The sequence below is a fragment of the Nelumbo lutea genome, chromosome 6 (assembly GCF_056320005.1).
Source record: "Nelumbo lutea isolate HS-2025 chromosome 6, American lotus-T2T, whole genome shotgun sequence".
Classification (NCBI taxonomy): domain Eukaryota; kingdom Viridiplantae; phylum Streptophyta; class Magnoliopsida; order Proteales; family Nelumbonaceae; genus Nelumbo; species Nelumbo lutea.
Window position 1 is genome coordinate 60188296 of NC_142689.1, and position 16119 is coordinate 60204414.

The following is a 16119-nucleotide window of genomic DNA, read 5'->3' on the forward strand; positions in this document are numbered from 1 at the left end:
CTAAATGACTAGGGTTTGAAACTTTTCCCTTCAACTTATGCTTTTAATAAGTTATTGGCTTAATTAGCATTTAATGACGTCTTAAATACCTTAATTAAAGATAACTCAAATGAGCATTTAATTAAATAATATTAACATTTAATGATGTCTCAAATATAAAGGCTTAATTAAAAGTGATATAAATGAGAGAGAAGAGATAATTACATTTAAACTAGTGACGAGTCGTGCAATGCATTAACTTTGTCAAAAGAAAGTTAAACAATAGAAATACATAAGAGTAGACGATTGTTTTATATTTTAACTTTCTAAACTATTAATAATTATTTATATTTTATATAATATTTTTTGTAATACAAAAATAATAATAATTAATTTCAGCTAGGGTTGTTCATCAAACCGATGAAACTGACCAACTCGACCCTAGTTGGTCACTTTATAGTATTTTCATTCAGCTTTGGTTTAGTAATTTTCCAACCCGACCAGGTCGGGTAAGTTTTGGTTAGACCATTTGTAAACTTACCAAAATCGAACCAACCTAACCATAGATATATATATATATATTTTATATTTTAAATATAATTTTTTAATTCATGAAAGTAGGAAAATCCAATGTTTCTTAATATAAAATATTTATATTGTAAATTTAAATTTTAAAATTAATTTTTTAATAATATCATTGTAATTTTATTTTAATTTAAACTTAATTTTTAAAGCTTAAGTCTTTTCAACCAATCAATCAAATCGAAAATTGACCTACACTATACTGGTGTTTTTAACTTGTCATTGACTTGGGCAGTTGAACCATTCAAATTGACATCCGGCCTTGATTTTGGGTCTAGTTCTATTGAAACCCGCCATTCAATCCAAAATTGCCCAACCCAAAAGTTCAATCATTGATCCATTTGATTTGGTCACCGGGTTGTAGGTAGCACACTTAATGCATGTACAAACTTTCAAAGGCCATAATTTTGCACTCCAATGTGCCATGGATGCCTTACGGTACTATTTTTGTAGGAAAAAAAAGGCTTTTTTGGCCTCAAATCATAATTTTTAAAATTTTTATAAAGAAAAATTACAAATTGAATTAAAAACCAAAAATAAAATATAAAATAATACATATATACATATATACACATTTATATATGTATTTATATATATATATATATATATATTTTAATATATAGAGTGCTGACGTGGAACGATCTAAACCGCTTGACCCAGATGGTTGAACCGGTGATCGTGACTCAGATGCAAAAGTCGATCAGTCTATGGGTCATCTTTTTAAAGCATTGACCAATCCAACTCAAGTTGGTCAGTTCTATTTCAAGTGACAAATTCCCCAACCCGACCAAATCAATTTGGTTGGCCAAACAATCTACAACCAAACTGAATTGAATTGACTGATGAACACTCCTAATTTCGGTTAAATTAATAGTCTAATCTCTAACAAATAATTATAGTTTAATCTCCAATAATTATTGAAAATTTATAATTAATGAATGTACATAATTACAAAAAATAAATTTATAATGAAAATTCAATAAATGACTAATAAAAAGCTTTAATACCTCTAAGTTATTTAATCTATTTTTTACTATTTCAATAATGTGTAAAATTTTTTAAATTGTATATATTTATATTCTTATTATAGAATATTATTAAATCTATTATAACTAATTTTGTGTTTTTGATAATTTTTTTAAATTTATTACATAATTTTGTTATTTAATCTATTTTGTGTTTCTTAAATAATGTTTAAAATATAATTTATTTATTGTTTTTTTTATATATTTCAACTTTCTGAGCCCTCTAAGCCCTTCAAAAGTCAACTTCCTGGTTTGGACAATGGCCTTGGATAAATGTCTTTCCAGGTCTATCTTGTTGAGAAGGGGTATTCCAATTATGGATTTAAGTTGTGTACTTTGTGGGACGTTGAAGAATCTTCAGAGCACCTATGTCTTCATTGTCCGTTTTCCCTACAGATCTGGATGCATTTTCTTAAAGCTTTGGGTACTAAGTGGGTTTTGCCGAGATCAGTTAAGGATTACTTGTGTTCTTGGAAGTTGAAGGGTATTAGTAAGAGAGAAAGTGAATGTGGAAGACAATTCCAACTGCAGTCCTATGGTCCATTTGGGATGAAAGGAATAGTAAAATCTTTTGTAATAGGTATAAGGATGTTGATCATGTAATTCAAAGAGTTGTAGGCAAGTTGATCTCTTGGATTTCTACCTCTAGGAATTCAGAGATCATAGAATGTTTGTTTTGTTTAAGTCTTGCTCCTAGTAGAGGTTATAATTTTGGTTGCTTTCAGACTACCTTCTTGGATCTGAATTGCAGCCTTCTTTGCCTTGTGATAATAAATTTACAATACCTTTTCCAAAAAAAAATTGATATTTCAAATATTTTAAAATTAGTTATTTACAATAATATTTAGTTATTTTTAAATTATTTATATTTTATATTCTTATTATCGAATATTATTAAATATATTATAATTATTTTTGACATTTTGATAAATATTTTAAAGTAATTACATAATTTTATTATTTAATATATTTTTTGTTTTTAAATATGACTTAATTATTAAATTTGTTATATTTAAAATATTTAAAATTAGTTAGTTACAATGTTATTTTGTTATTTAAATAAGAGCATTATTTAACATTTTAAAATATTAATTACTTATTAAATTTAGTAATTCATAAAACTATAATTTATAGTATTTTGAATATTATGAAATCTATTATAATTATTTTCCTACTTTTAAAATTATTTTAAATTTGTTACATAATTTTTTTTATTTTAAATATTTAAAATTTAGTCATTTTAAATATTTCTTTATGTAAAATATTTAGTCAGTTATTTAATTTTATTTATTTTCAAGTTATTACATAATATTAAATATTTGTTTATATAATTATTTAGCTATTTTCAATATTTTTATTTAAAATATTTAGTTATTGAAATATTTAAGTAATATTTTTTAGTTTAAATGTTTATTATTTTAATGACATTTTAATGATTTTTTATTTAATTGTTTAAAATATTATTTATTTATTCTATTGAATAATCTGTAAAATTATAATTTATATTATTATTACATAATTTCATTATAAATTTCGTAAAAATATAAAACTATTAATAATATGAATATTATTAAATCAATTATTATTAGTTTTTCTATATTTAATAAATAAAGTTATTACACAATTTCAGTATAATATTTAAATAATTGATAAAATTTTAATTCAACCTTTATTTAGATAAATATAGATGAAAAGTGGAGGAATAGGAATTAGAGATAATTTAGGATAAAGTGGGGGATAGTGGTGCCACTTGGCTAGTGGGGGATAGGAATAGATTGGAGTAAGTATTGTTTGTACAAAAGACTCTTATATCTTTCTTAAAAATAGGTGTTAATTATATGTGTTTTATTAGTTTTCTAATAAAAAGAAGAGGAAAGAGGGAAATAAGGAATGCTGAGGTGGCAACTCCATGGGCTTCTAAAGGGAATCTTGCACCTCTCTAAAATTGCTTGGTTGGGATAATCAAACAAGGAGAGGCCATCTGACCTAGCCTATTTTAGTATATAAATATAGATTTGAATTTAAAAAGTAGAAAAAGAAGGAAATTAAATTTGGTTGATATATAGTGTGTATCAGTCCGTTTCGGGATTGTATCGGCTAATATAGGAATGGCAACGGATAAGGTACCCATGCAAATTGCCCTACCCATTCCTGAACCTACCTATAAACCCTTGATCCAAAACCCATCCCAAACCCATATAACTTTTCCTCTCAATTTTCCAAACCTGTCCCATCCCAAAACCATTCCGACCCGTCCCATAGATTATTATATGATCAAGTTAAACTTTTCTTCAAGTTCAATATTCAGTACATAAAAACAAACATTCTTCAAAGTTCATTATCAACCAACAACATTCAATGAGAACCAACATTACATAGAATCCTTTCATATAAAAGAATAAAACAAAGTAGTATAAGTCAAAAAATAAATAAAACTAAGTTTCTAATTTCAAAGAACGAAAAATCCAAAAAATACCCAAAAGGTATCGTCAATAGGTCTTGGACTCTTGGTCTTAATTGTTAAACCTTAAGGGCAAATGGATAAACAAATAAACATGAAGGTTGAAGGATTGAAACTTGATTTAAAAAAAAAAAAGAAATTCTTAAAGTCCTAAGTCCTAAGACTGTTATGTATTTAAAGGGTATGTTGGTGATTTGGATATCTAATATAATATAAATTTTTTATCAAATAGCTCTTGATACATCCATACTAATATATATATACTAGTAAAAGTGCACGCGCATTGCACGTGGCAGTGTATATATTGTTGTTCAACTCAAAAACCTAAATTCAAATGTTCTTATAGTTTCTATCAAAGTTTTCAACATGTAGTTGAACCATAGATTTGGATTTATTGGTTTGTTAATTGGACACAGTTTTTTAGTATGTTGCTATGGTTAATACATTAATTTTTTTTTTGTATTTTAGCTATTTCTATTTTTACTAACAATAAGTCTCATTTTTTTGAATATATTTTTGTTTAACATGAAGAATATATAATATTGATACATGTTCGAATTTTTCCATAAAATATAAAAAGATCTATATTTTTATTTTTTATTATTTAATTTATGATATAATAAAAATTACTTATTTAACAATAGGAAATGCAACTCCAATATATTGTTTGATATTGGGGTCAAATCAATTTATTAAATTGATTAACCGACCACCCAATTCAAGATTGTATGTTCATTTACCACCAAACCACTTGCCTACGATGGCCTAGCTAATTAAATCATGGAACATTTGACATGGTTAGCGAAGTCATGTATTAGACAATAATGCTTTATTTTTTTCCTGATTTTTATCTCATTTCCATCATTAATAAAAATAATTCTCATTTATCGCACTTATTTTATATGATGAATATATAATATCATAGAATATACCCAAATTAATCTACATTTTTCTATAATTTTTTGTATTTTATTATTTAATTATAATATCATGTGTTGATTCATTTGATGTGGACAATTGAACCACTTAATCACCACTTGGATGGAAAAAAAAAAACCCATTTTGCTTTTTTGGTTGATTTTAAATCATGTATTCCATTTTCATCATTAATAAAAATAATTCTTATTTTCATATTTATTTTTATTTAATATTGTGAATATATAATATTAGAATTGTATCAAAATGCTTTATACAAAGCTTATATTTTTCTTTGAATTTCTATATATTATTTTAAAATTTATTTCTTAGTTATGACAACATAGATTGACCATTTGACCCAAAAGATTAGATCATTAACCTACCATCTAGATATGAAATTGGTTTCATTTGCATACTGGTTTTAAATTTTGTATTTAATTTATATCACTAATAAAATAATTATTATTCATCATACTTATTGTTTATTTATATGATTAATATATAATATTATAGATGTACCCAAAATAGTTTCATATTTTTTTATAATTCTATTTTAAAAAAATTTATTTTCAATTATACATTATGAGTTAACCCATTTGATCTGAAAGGTTGAACCATTAATTTGCCCCTAGATAAGAAAATTGTTTCATTTCCCATCGGTTTTAAGTTCTATATTCCGTGTCCATCATTAATAAAATTATGTCTATTTTATCATACTTATTTTTTTAATATGACAAATATATAGTAATAGAAATGTGTTCAAATTTTTCAAAATTTCTTTACTTTCTATATTTTTATATTTCTAAATTTTTATTATTTATTTATGACATCATGGAATTATCCATTTGACCTAAATGGTTGAACTACTTACTCACCACCTACATGGAAAATATGATTTCATTTCTAGGTTTATTTTAAAAATATAAAATTTCATTATATTAATAACTATTGTGTATTCATTTATTAGTAGAATTCAATAATGAGAAACAAAAGTATAAATGTTGTATTGAATGAGAGAGAGAGAGAGAGAGAGAGAGAGAGAGAGAATGTGATTTATTTAATAACTTAAATGTGAGACTTGATAAAAGGTAATAATTGAATGCACTTAATAGTATTATTTTAATTGCATTTTCTACTTAAATCTTGTATTCCATTTTCATCATTAACTTTTATTTTCATATTTAGTATTTTAAATATATAACATTTGAACTGTATCAAAATGCTTTATACAAATCTTATATTTTTCTTTGAGATTCTATATATTTTTTAATATTTATTACTTAGTTATAACATCATAGATTGACCCATTTTACCTGGAAGATTAGATCATTGACATACCATCTAAATATGAAAATGGTTTCATTTTTCAGACTGATTTTAAATTTTATATTTAATTTATATCACTAATAAAATAATTATTATTCATCATACTTGTTTATATGATTAAGATATAATATTATAGATGTAGGGGTGAACATTTGGTTTATTCGATTAAAAACCAAACCAAATAAATTGAAAATTTTTAAAACCAAATTGAAACCAAATAATAGAAAAACCAAAATTTTCGATTTGGCTTTTAGTTATTTCGATTAAAACCAAATTTTAATAATTTATATATTATATTATATACATTATAACATATAATATATAATATATATTGTGAAAGCAAATTTCATTATATTATATATTAATATAAAAATAATATTATATATTATATATTGCATATGCTATACAAAAGTTAAGTTTATTCGGTTAACCAAATTTCTAATTCTAAAAATCAAATTAACTAAATTCCTAGAAAAAACAAACCAAAATTTTCAGTTCAATTCAGTTTGAACTACTAACCCACACCCTAGATAGGAAAATTGTTTCATTTCCCATCAGTTTTAAGTTATATATTTAGTGTCAATCATTACTAAAATTATGTCTATCCTATCATACTAATTGTGTCCAATTATTTCAATATTTCTTTTTTTGTCTATATTTTTGTATTTTTTATATTTCTAAATTTTTATTATTTATTTATGGCATTATGGAATTATCCATTTGACTCAAATGGTTGAACTACTTACCCACCACCTAGATAGAAAAATATGATTTCATTTCTAGGTTTATTTTAAAAGTATCAGATTTTATTGTATTAATAATTATTGTGTATAGATTTATTAGTAGAATTTAATAGTAAGAAACAAAAGTATTAATGTTGGATTCAATGAGAGAGGATGTGATTTATTTAATGACTTAAATGTGAGACTTAATGAGAGGTAATTGAATGTATTTAATAGTATTATTTTAATTACATTTTCTGTCCTTACAATGGAGGTGAACCAAAGTCAAGAGAAGGGGTATTTTAGTAAAGAAAATTTTCAGAAGCCAATACCTTATTCACACTTTTATAGGTATATATATATATTAATGATACAAAATTTAATAATAATAATAATAACAACAACAACAACAATAACAGTAATAATAATTGTTATTGTAATTTAAATTTTCACATGCAATGCACGTGCGCATTTATTTTAATTTTCAATTTTTATCTTAATTATTATATATCTAAAATTCAAACAATTAATGTGAAAAAAAAATTCTCACGTGCAATGCACGTGCTTAAACAACATGGCAAATGGTTACAAAGCTTGGTAGTTTGATTTCTAGGTTTTATTATGGGAAATTTTTAGAAAATGCTCTTATAATTTCCAATAAATACTCATTGTTCCATTTCAATTTGGAACAAATACAAATGTATATAGTATAAATACATAAAAAATACAAGGTTTTACACTCTACATATTTGTATTTGTATTCCTTCCAAACTGAACCAGGAGAAAAGGGGTAAAGCAAGTTATCATATTTTGTTGCTATACATGATTAACCTTGAGTCTCAATCTCTCTTATTCTTATCAGACAACATGTTGGGATATTTGTAGGAATATATACTTATTCACCCAAATGTGGTTGCACCTTTTTTTTTTTTACAGTGTTGCACTTAATTGATTCAACTCAAATCAAACTATATTTTGTTCCAGTTAGTGCTGAAACTTGGGCAGGCCTAACCTCACCAATCCTAATTTGTGCATGGATCGAGACTGAGTTTTTGGGCTACGGGTTGTATCTAGGCCAGAAAACTTGGGTCTGATCTAAATTTGGATTGGAATTTTTGCATATTTTTAATCAATTGAATTCCTAAATTGAACTATAAAGCTCAACAAAAGATGGCTATACAAAAATAAATTCATATTTTTTATAAACTTAACCAATCTGTTTAAGCTCAACTAAGTTGGACTCAACCCAATTCTAACTTCAAAGTCACTATCCTAAATTTCATAAAATAAATCTTCAAAATTGAGGTTGGTAGATAGGCACTCGAACGTAGGAAGTTTTGGACTCTGATGTCTGTTCATAGCACAAATCCAGCCCATTTTTTAACAGCCACACTAAGTTGTGTAGATCCCCACTCATTGGCCAATGATCACTTAGATTATTATTAGTAGATTAATGAGACAAGTTGTGGTTACTTAAAAAATGAAAGAAGACATGAATCAAATTGGAAATGATGGATGAAAACACACACGAAATGGATGAAATTGTCATTTTCAATATAGGTATAGGTATTTATGTTGATAAATATATGGATATGGAATTGGGGAGAATGAATTTATGGGAGTAAAGAGTGGAAAGGTAAAATTGGATCATTAAGGAAACATAAACATAAAGAGCCAAACTGTTAATTTTAATATAGGTGATAAGCATTAAATGAGAAAGAAAAATCATTTCCTAATAAGCATTAAATGAAATGGCAAAATTACATTTTTACCATTGATCCTTCTCCGATTCAAAACTTAGAAATGGGGCATTTAAGTCTAGTAAAAATTCTAGAAGCCCACCACACCTATTCATACTTTTATAGATATTATATATATATATATATATGTGTGTGTGTGTGTGTGTATGTATTTATGTATGTATGTATGTATAATATATTAAAAGTTGTGTAATATATGTTGTAATGCATAATAACAATATAACATAATACCATATATTATAATCAAGGTTCAAAGTATCAGAAACGTAAGTGTATCAGAAAGACAATATTAAGAGACGTATTGGGATATGCATGCGTATTGGAGAAAACTAAGATACGCTTGGAAACATTATAAATACTTCAATAAATCATTAAAATACATCAACAACACTAAATTTAAGACCTCAATGAGGTGTATATACATTAAATCAATATATTTTAATGGTTTTATGAAGAAATATATTGTAGTTAATTATAATTTTATAAATTAAAATTCTTAATTTTTAATGTTTTATGGGATGGGAAAAACCCAACTCTCCTATCCAACCATAAATCATGCATTGGCACAACTTCTAAGTGAAATATAATTAATAATTATTTATTATTTATTTTCAAAAACTATAAAAAATAAATAAACATTATATAATATATTCAAAAAATAGTTATTAAAGAAGAATTTTCAATTGCTTTGTGGATATAATAAATCACCCAGAGAATTATAATATATTCAATCATTGTGAGCAAGTGATAAAATATAATTAATTATTTATTTATTTTTAATTCTAAAAATATTAAAATAAAAAAATAATTGTTAAAGAAAAAATTCCAATTGGTCTATGGATTGGATAGATCATCCATAGAATTATAATATATTCAATTATTGTGATCAATGATAGAATATTATTATTTATTATTTATTTTTTAATTCTAAAAATATAAAAAAAAATAAAAAATATATATTAAAGAAGAAATTTCAATTGCTCTATGGATATGATAGATAAATCCATAGATCTAAAACATATTTAGTATTTATAAGTAGAGAAAAAATTATATTTTTCAATTTTTTTGTTAATTTATGTTTTCCCCAAATATCTTCATAAAATTTTCATAAATCTACTAATAACACAAAAAAAAATTGTGATTTTCAATGTATGAAATGTAAATCAACATAAATTTATTCATTCAAGAAAAAAAGAAATCACAAGATATTATAAAAAAGTGAAAAAAAAAAACTTACTTTTGCCATATTTTTTCAAATTTTGAAAAAATCTTCAAAAAAAATTAATGACTAACACTTGTTTTTCACAATTTTTTGCAAATCAAGCACTCTAGAAATGAGGTATGGAGTTTTATAATCATTAGGGATGAAAGAAAGCTTATTTCAGGGAAAAGAAGCTTGGTTTCCCCCTTTATTTTTTTTTTCAGTTTTTTGTTGTATCTTTTTTGTCAATACGCTACTGATACGCTCTGATATACCCCTAATACACCCTGATACGCCCCCGATATGAGTCCAATGAAGGGATAGGATATCCATCACATGGACGCCCAAATCTTGCGGAATGGACTGGGCGAATTTCAAAAATTTCTCCCATCTTTGCAGGGAATTGAACCATTAACCAAACCAGATTTGAACCAAAAGTAGTAGGAGGGAGGATGTACCTGATACAGAGAAATAATATCTCCCAATGGAGGTGCTCACGCCTAAGGAAGGATCCAAAGACTGCTCCCACTGAAGATGGCGCAGTGTAGGATGGAGCAGAATCAGCAATGTTCTTCAAAAGAACTTGACCCTTCGCAAGAATCAACTGGATGGCTTGTGAGTACAACTCCAATCAATCTTTTCCCACAAAAGATTGATTTCAAGATCAGATCTTGATTTCTCCCAAGAACTAGAGATTGAACTGGAGATAATGGCCGCGGCAGGAAGGAGGCAACAAGAGAGATTTTGCAGGGTGCAAAATTCTCTCTTCTTGTGATTTCAGCTCTGAAGACAAGAGTTTTTGGGTTGCATGTCTAAAGGCTACTGCCCCCCTCCTCCTTTTATAGATTTAAAGGGATCAGCTCCTAATCCTATTAGGAGCTGTTGATCCAAATTATATTTGGATTAGAAGTCCCTTTAAGTGATAAGGAAGAATCCTTATCTTATTTGCAGATCAAATCAACAATCTCCTAATCAAATTAAGAGGCTTTCAGATCTAAATCTTATTTAGATCTTGGACTCTTTAAGTAGATAGAGTCTAGGCCCAATCCTATGAACTGATCCACCTCAGAATTCGCCCCTTTTAATTGATTGATCAAATCAACCCAGTTCAAAATGGGCTTAAGGCCCAATTAAGGTTATGTACTCACTTAGTTTTCCAAACTGTTGCCCAGTTGGGCTTCCTTATATGACGTGAGACTCAAACATTGATCTACACATCAGCCACATGGTTCAGCCTAGCTTTTGTTACAAGGCCTGGCTGAATACACTGTTATGGACAGTGCACCCCCTGAAACCCATCTTATGGGCTCTATGGGCCCAACACTTACCCTAAGTACTCCTTGGGCCTAGCCACCTTGTAACACCCAGGGACTATGGGCAGATGCAAGATTAGCGCATCAGGTATTATCCTCAATGGTCTTACACCTAACCTCTCAGTCCATAATGATCATACACTACCCGACAAGAGAGGACCTCTCCCTTGGCTGCAAGGAACAGTGTTGCACTCTCTGCTTACATGGATCCCGGGAATTAAAACCTTTTGCAAATCATTTCGAAACCATAATATATATACTTTTATATCTCATATAAAATATATTTTGCAAAACAAATCTCAACGATTGAAATCGGTTGCCGGCAGTCTTGGTTTTCATCAGTGAGAGTGCATCCCCGATCATTACCTTTATCCGACAAAGGGGTTGATCATGTCACTATGATCACCCACTCAGATGAATTCTCAGACTGTCCCAACATACCCAGGTTTTGACCCCTGCTAAGGATCTCACTGATTGGTATATCAAAGACAGACCAATCCGACACCTAGTGCAGTATCATAATCGAGTCTAGGGGTCGGGTGTAACTTTCTAGTTTTGTTCATCAATCTCCAAAGTCCAAGGCAATACTGAAAATCTGGTCTAGTTCATATATTCAATTAATCCTGCATTGTATGTGTCTAAGGTCTCACCCTAGCAACTGAGACAGGCCACCCTAACCGAGTTGGTGGCACCACAGTGTCAGCCTTGTCAGGATAGGTCTCCCAAGACCGACCCACTGGCTGTGAACATTCTAAACTAACACGAGTCTCATTAAGTGTCTAGTTTAAGGATATTACACAGAAACATACCAAGGGAACATGAATCAAATATGCACTTTTATTCATTTACAATAAACTCATAAAGTACATCATTCTGATTGAAGCTAAGGGCATACAAAACTATCTAACATCTGATACACATGAAAAAAGACAAAATGCCTGATTTCCATGCATATTTTACATTTGTTTTTCAAAGATACGATATGATACACCCCTTATCGAGCGTATCGTATCAAAATATTAAACCTTGATTATAATATGTAAAATATACAAGACTTATGCTTCACAAGAAAACTCTATCAAATCCTTCTAAATTCTAGAAATGTTCACATCAAAAACCGAAAAAATGAACCAAATCAAGGAAATCAAACTAAAAAATCCTTTTGGTTTTGATTAACCTATAGAAAAAATTGATTGTCAATTGAACTGACTGGCATATATATTTATATATTCATTTATAATATATTATAAATATAAAAAAACTAAACCAACCAATTAGTTCGGTTCGATTTTGGTTCTCAATATTGTAAAAACTGAAGGATCAATTGGGTTTCAACAATTTGCCCATGGTTTGGTCGACCAAACTATGAGCACCCCTACAAAATTCTAAAGCACTTGTTTTCTTTCTTTTTTTTTTTAATTTTAACATCATAAGTTGTGTGGGGCTTAGGGATGATGGTAGCCCCCAACCATATCTTTTGTGAGAGTTGAATTTGATCCAAAGCACTTAAGAGTCAAGATTATCATCTCAAATTGAGTTTGATTTTGAATTTTGACAAATAAACACCATTTCCAATCTTAATTGCAGCAATAAAATTTTAAAAATAACTATAAATATTTAAAAATCATTAACAAGTATATCATCTAAAAGTAATGCTTGGATTGGACTTGAATTTACCCAAACCAATTGAGTCTCAATCTAAATTTAGAGAAATATATAGCATTCTCGAAATTGCAATCCAAAATCCTAATAAAATTATTTTAAAGTCCATTTGAATTTAGAAATAATTACATAATTTTGACAAATAGTTACCATTTCCAATCTTAATCACAGCAACAAAATTTTAAAAATAACTATAAATATTTAAAAATCATTAACAAGTATATCACCTAAAAGTAATGCTTGGATTGGACTTGAATTTACCCAAACCAATTGATTTTCAATCTAAATTTAGAGAAATAGATAGCACTCTCGAAATTGGAATCCAAAATCATAATAATATTAATTTAAAGTCCATTTGAATTTAGAAATAATTACATAATTATTAGAATTAATTGATAAAAATTAAAATTCATAGACAATATTTCAGCTAGAAATATTGTTTGGATTGAACTTAAACGTGCCCAAACCAATTGATTCTTAATTTGAATTTAGACAAATAGATAGCATTTGTATTTGGCAATATTAAATCTTAATTATATTATTGTAAAATCCATTTAAACTTATTAATAGTTATGTCAATAAAATATTAAAATTAACTAATAAAAATTTAAATTTCATAAACAAGCAACTTACCTTAATGTATTGCTTGGATTGTATTCGAACCTAACCAGATACCCCAAACTTGCAAATTAACCAATTAGGAATGCCATAGGCCATAGGGCTCCTCTTGGCTTCTACTTAATTTCTCTTAATATTATATATTATAAATTATCTATCTATCTATCTATCTATCTATCTATCTATCTATATATATATATATATATATATATATATATATATATATATAACTTGTTAATGAAGAGCAAAAGCTCGGCCCTCATAAAAAGCCTGAAGCCCAACCTAACAGAGGCTGAAATGCAGGGCAACTGAGTTCACTAGTGGTGCGGCTGGCATCGGTGCCTGCATTCGCCATCGCCAATGTTTGAGTTCACTAGTTCCTGAGAATATGCAACAATGCATGAGAATGAGAACTACGAGAGAGACAAGAGAGAGAGGAATGGTGGAGAGAGAGAGAAGATTCATCGCTGGAGAGAGGGGCGACTGAGTTCACTAGTGGCGCAATTGGCGCCAGTGCTTGAGTTCATCGGTTCCTGAATCCTGAGAATATGCGAGTGCGTGCGAGTGAAAACTGTAAGAGAGAGAAATAGAGAGAGAGAGAGAGAAGACTCACCACCAGAGAGAGAGTCTGCTGGTGCATGAGCTTGCTTGTCACCTCTGAGACTGAGAACAGTGGTCACTTGCTTGGATCTGCACCAGTTATTGAGAGTGAGAATGAGGAGAGAAAGATAAAAGATGAAAAGAGGGAATAGGGTTAATCGGCTAGGGTTTACAATAAAATACAAAATGCCGGGTCGGGCTGGGCTTTTGTGACAAATCCCGAGCCCAGCTCATAAAATAGTCGGGCTCAGGCTTTTAGGCCCGAGGTCAAGCCCACGGGATAAAGTTCATGCGCAATCCCGTCCGGGGGTCGGGCCGGTCCATGAACAAGTCTAATATATATATAATTGGGTTTATAGTTAGGTATTGGGAATGGGTACCCACGTCAAATAAAATTGGGTATCAAGTATCAAATAACCTAAAGTCAAACCTAAACCTGTCCCAAGGTTTTAATATAAAATCCCAAGTCCATCCCAAACCCTATAGGGTTTTGATAAATAGGTTCTATTAGGGCCAAAACAAGTCGAATACCTGAAAATTCCTACAAAATTGCCATCCCTAGGTCGATACATACCCAAAATGGTCTAATATGAGGCCAACATGGACCTATATTGATCCAATACAAGCAAAAATATAAAACTATCAAATTTTGTATGTTACATGTATCAGGTCTCTCCCAAAACGATACGTATCGGCTAATACGGGCCAAAACTTTAAACCTTGATGGAATCACATGAGAAATATAAGGTTTAAAAGGTAATTAACAGTAATGCTTAGGGGGTGCAAATGGATCAAATCATGATCCAATCCGAAGTCAGATCCTACTTTGTTGGACTTGGATATCCTCGTTTCGGATTTTCAAATTGGATAGTCGAATTAGATTCGGATCCCCCCCCCTCCGGACCAAAAGGATCTGATCTAATATAATATATTATATTATTTATTTATAATATTTTATTTATATTACATTTTTGTAATTTTTATAAAAAACATGTATATATATATGATAAAAATAGTTGAAAATACTTGTCTGTTGTTTTACTTTATTTAAACTTTTATATTTTATTTTTCCTTTTAATAATTTTTTAATTTTTTAAATTAAATCAGATCGGATCATATTCGAATATCCAACATCTTTATTGGGTTTGAATCCAAATCAATATTTGTGAGATTTGACTGGATCTTTGAATTGGATCGGACCCACAATTTATAAGATCATATTTAGATATACCCTTATTTGGATAGTAGTTGCAAACAAAGCAAGATTCAGACCATGCTACGGAGCAAAATGGGAGATTTCAGGTCTGAAGAAGTAACTCATATTAGCAAATTCATGAGGAAATCACATGAGAAATTTCATATTTGAAAGGTTTTTAAACAGTAGCATATCACACACATATATAGACGACACACACCACAATTCAAGAACATTATTTTCCTTTCTTCTTCAGGTTTCTCTTTACAATTTATTAAAAATGAGGGAAAAGAAACCCACCTCTCTTTTCTTCTTCTTCCAAGTAAAGGATTTATAACTTTCATTATCTATCTTCTAGCTAGAAGACATGATATCTCATTTCATTTTAGAAGGTTGTTCGTCTGCACAGGAAGCCTCTAATTTATCAACATCCATAGGTTTACCAGCTTTAAAGGGTGATGAGTATTAAGCATAGATATGGTTACAATCTCTTAGACTATTAATTTCATTATGGACTCAACAATTAACACATGGAGTTAACTATTAACCAAAAGTAACAGGTAAATAGATAAATAGAAACAGTTTTAGGCCTTTAAGGGAAACCGAGAACTCCCGAAGTTTCAAACCACCAAAATTTTAGCGATATTCGAATCCTAATCCCATGAGATAACAGGTAAAAGTGTCTATTCTTTGCTCCAACTTTCATGGACTCCTTTTCAGAATAGGCTATGCAAAGTTGCACTCTTATTATGGATAC